The sequence below is a fragment of the Lupinus angustifolius genome, chromosome LG03 (assembly GCF_001865875.1).
Source record: "Lupinus angustifolius cultivar Tanjil chromosome LG03, LupAngTanjil_v1.0, whole genome shotgun sequence".
Taxonomy (NCBI): Eukaryota; Viridiplantae; Streptophyta; class Magnoliopsida; order Fabales; family Fabaceae; genus Lupinus; species Lupinus angustifolius.
Window position 1 is genome coordinate 21,407,896 of NC_032011.1, and position 4,751 is coordinate 21,412,646.

The window sequence follows — 4,751 nt, forward strand, 5'->3', positions numbered from 1 at the left end:
AGGATGAGGATGAGGATGAGGATAAGAATAGGATGAGGATCGGATGACGATCAGGAAGAGGAAGAGGAGGAGAATGATGATGAGGAAGTCGATAGGATGAGGACGAGAATGAGCATGAGGATAGGATGAGGACGAGGAAGTCGACTAGGATGAGGATTAGGATGATGATGAGGATAGGATGAGGACGAGGAAGTCGACTAGGATGAGGATTAGGATGATGATGAGGATAGGATGAGGACGAGGAAGTCGACTAGGATGAGGATTAGGATGATGATGAGGATAGGATGAGGACGAGGAAGTCGACTAGGATGAGGATTAGGATGATGATGAGGATAGGATGAGGACGAGGAAGTCGACTAGGATGAGGATTAGGATGATGATGAGGATAGGATGAGGACGAGGAAGTCGACTAGGATGAGGATTAGGATGATGATGAGGATAGGATGAGGACGAGGAAGTCGACTAGGATGAGGATTAGGATGATGATGAGGATAGGATGAGGACGAGGAAGTCGACTAGGATGAGGATTAGGATGATGATGAGGATAGGATGAGGACGAGGAAGTCGACTAGGATGAGGATTAGGATGATGATGAGGATAGGATGAGGACGAGGAAGTCGACTAGGATGAGGATTAGGATGATGATGAGGATAGGATGAGGACGAGGAAGTCGACTAGGATGAGGATTAGGATGATGATGAGGATAGGATGAGGACGAGGAAGTCGACTAGGATGAGGATTAGGATGATGATGAGGATAGGATGAGGACGAGGAAGTCGACTAGGATGAGGATTAGGATGATGATGAGGATAGGATGAGGACGAGGAAGTCGACTAGGATGAGGATTAGGATGATGATGAGGATAGGATGAGGACGAGGAAGTCGACTAGGATGAGGATTAGGATGATGATGAGGATAGGATGAGGACGAGGAAGTCGACTAGGATGAGGATTAGGATGATGATGAGGATAGGATGAGGACGAGGAAGTCGACTAGGATGAGGATTAGGATGATGATGAGGATAGGATGAGGACGAGGAAGTCGACTAGGATGAGGATTAGGATGATGATGAGGATAGGATGAGGACGAGGAAGTCGACTAGGATGAGGATTAGGATGATGATGAGGATAGGATGAGGACGAGGAAGTCGACTAGGATGAGGATTAGGATGATGATGAGGATAGGATGAGGACGAGGAAGTCGACTAGGATGAGGATTAGGATGATGATGAGGATAGGATGAGGACGAGGAAGTCGACTAGGATGAGGATTAGGATGATGATGAGGATAGGATGAGGACGAGGAAGTCGACTAGGATGAGGATTAGGATGATGATGAGGATAGGATGAGGACGAGGAAGTCGACTAGGATGAGGATTAGGATGATGATGAGGATAGGATGAGGACGAGGAAGTCGACTAGGATGAGGATTAGGATGATGATGAGGATAGGATGAGGACGAGGAAGTCGACTAGGATGAGGATTAGGATGATGATGAGGATAGGATGAGGACGAGGAAGTCGACTAGGATGAGGATTAGGATGATGATGAGGATAGGATGAGGACGAGGAAGTCGACTAGGATGAGGATTAGGATGATGATGAGGATAGGATGAGGACGAGGAAGTCGACTAGGATGAGGATTAGGATGATGATGAGGATAGGATGAGGACGAGGAAGTCGACTAGGATGAGGATTAGGATGATGATGAGGATAGGATGAGGACGAGGAAGTCGACTAGGATGAGGATTAGGATGATGATGAGGATAGGATGAGGACGAGGAAGTCGACTAGGATGAGGATTAGGATGATGATGAGGATAGGATGAGGACGAGGAAGTCGACTAGGATGAGGATTAGGATGATGATGAGGATAGGATGAGGACGAGGAAGTCGACTAGGATGAGGATTAGGATGATGATGAGGATAGGATGAGGACGAGGAAGTCGACTAGGATGAGGATTAGGATGATGATGAGGATAGGATGAGGACGAGGAAGTCGACTAGGATGAGGATTAGGATGATGATGAGGATAGGATGAGGACGAGGAAGTCGACTAGGATGAGGATTAGGATGATGATGAGGATAGGATGAGGACGAGGAAGTCGACTAGGATGAGGATTAGGATGATGATGAGGATAGGATGAGGACGAGGAAGTCGACTAGGATGAGGATTAGGATGATGATGAGGATAGGATGAGGACGAGGAAGTCGACTAGGATGAGGATTAGGATGATGATGAGGATAGGATGAGGACGAGGAAGTCGACTAGGATGAGGATTAGGATGATGATGAGGATAGGATGAGGACGAGGAAGTCGACTAGGATGAGGATTAGGATGATGATGAGGATAGGATGAGGACGAGGAAGTCGACTAGGATGAGGATTAGGATGATGATGAGGATAGGATGAGGACGAGGAAGTCGACTAGGATGAGGATTAGGATGATGATGAGGATAGGATGAGGACGAGGAAGTCGACTAGGATGAGGATTAGGATGATGATGAGGATAGGATGAGGACGAGGAAGTCGACTAGGATGAGGATTAGGATGATGATGAGGATAGGATGAGGACGAGGAAGTCGACTAGGATGAGGATTAGGATGATGATGAGGATAGGATGAGGACGAGGAAGTCGACTAGGATGAGGATTAGGATGATGATGAGGATAGGATGAGGACGAGGAAGTCGACTAGGATGAGGATTAGGATGATGATGAGGATAGGATGAGGACGAGGAAGTCGACTAGGATGAGGATTAGGATGATGATGAGGATAGGATGAGGACGAGGAAGTCGACTAGGATGAGGATTAGGATGATGATGAGGATAGGATGAGGACGAGGAAGTCGACTAGGATGAGGATTAGGATGATGATGAGGATAGGATGAGGACGAGGAAGTCGACTAGGATGAGGATTAGGATGATGATGAGGATAGGATGAGGACGAGGAAGTCGACTAGGATGAGGATTAGGATGATGATGAGGATAGGATGAGGACGAGGAAGTCGACTAGGATGAGGATTAGGATGATGATGAGGATAGGATGAGGACGAGGAAGTCGACTAGGATGAGGATTAGGATGATGATGAGGATAGGATGAGGACGAGGAAGTCGACTAGGATGAGGATTAGGATGATGATGAGGATAGGATGAGGACGAGGAAGTCGACTAGGATGAGGATTAGGATGATGATGAGGATAGGATGAGGACGAGGAAGTCGACTAGGATGAGGATTAGGATGATGATGAGGATAGGATGAGGACGAGGAAGTCGACTAGGATGAGGATTAGGATGATGATGAGGATAGGATGAGGACGAGGAAGTCGACTAGGATGAGGATTAGGATGATGATGAGGATAGGATGAGGACGAGGAAGTCGACTAGGATGAGGATTAGGATGATGATGAGGATAGGATGAGGACGAGGAAGTCGACTAGGATGAGGATTAGGATGATGATGAGGATAGGATGAGGACGAGGAAGTCGACTAGGATGAGGATTAGGATGATGATGAGGATAGGATGAGGACGAGGAAGTCGACTAGGATGAGGATTAGGATGATGATGAGGATAGGATGAGGACGAGGAAGTCGACTAGGATGAGGATTAGGATGATGATGAGGATAGGATGAGGACGAGGAAGTCGACTAGGATGAGGATTAGGATGATGATGAGGATAGGATGAGGACGAGGAAGTCGACTAGGATGAGGATTAGGATGATGATGAGGATAGGATGAGGACGAGGAAGTCGACTAGGATGAGGATTAGGATGATGATGAGGATAGGATGAGGACGAGGAAGTCGACTAGGATGAGGATTAGGATGATGATGAGGATAGGATGAGGACGAGGAAGTCGACTAGGATGAGGATTAGGATGATGATGAGGATAGGATGAGGACGAGGAAGTCGACTAGGATGAGGATTAGGATGATGATGAGGATAGGATGAGGACGAGGAAGTCGACTAGGATGAGGATTAGGATGATGATGAGGATAGGATGAGGACGAGGAAGTCGACTAGGATGAGGATTAGGATGATGATGAGGATAGGATGAGGACGAGGAAGTCGACTAGGATGAGGATTAGGATGATGATGAGGATAGGATGAGGACGAGGAAGTCGACTAGGATGAGGATTAGGATGATGATGAGGATAGGATGAGGACGAGGAAGTCGACTAGGATGAGGATTAGGATGATGATGAGGATAGGATGAGGACGAGGAAGTCGACTAGGATGAGGATTAGGATGATGATGAGGATAGGATGAGGACGAGGAAGTCGACTAGGATGAGGATTAGGATGATGATGAGGATAGGATGAGGACGAGGAAGTCGACTAGGATGAGGATTAGGATGATGATGAGGATAGGATGAGGACGAGGAAGTCGACTAGGATGAGGATTAGGATGATGATGAGGATAGGATGAGGACGAGGAAGTCGACTAGGATGAGGATTAGGATGATGATGAGGATAGGATGAGGACGAGGATAGGATGAGGATGAGGATGAGGATAGGATGAGGAGGAGGATGAGAATAGGATGAGGACGAGGAAGTCGACTAGGATGAGGATTAGGATGATGATGAGGATAGGATGAGGATTAGGATGATGATGAGGATGAGGATAGGATCAGGATGAGGAAGAGGATGAGCATGAGGATGAGGAAGAGGAAGAGGATAGGAGGAGGATGAGAATGAGGATAGGATGAAGAGGAGGATGAGGAGGAGGATGAGGATGAGGATGAGGAAGAGGAAAGG

General features: G+C 47.2%; 1 protein-coding gene across 1 annotated transcript in view; it reads right to left on the reverse strand.

Moving 5' to 3' along the window:
• The window catches only part of LOC109343628 (probable pectate lyase 9), a 13,634-nt gene that overhangs the window by 6,946 nt on the left and 1,937 nt on the right, over window positions 1-4,751 (reverse strand). The window lies entirely within an intron of this gene.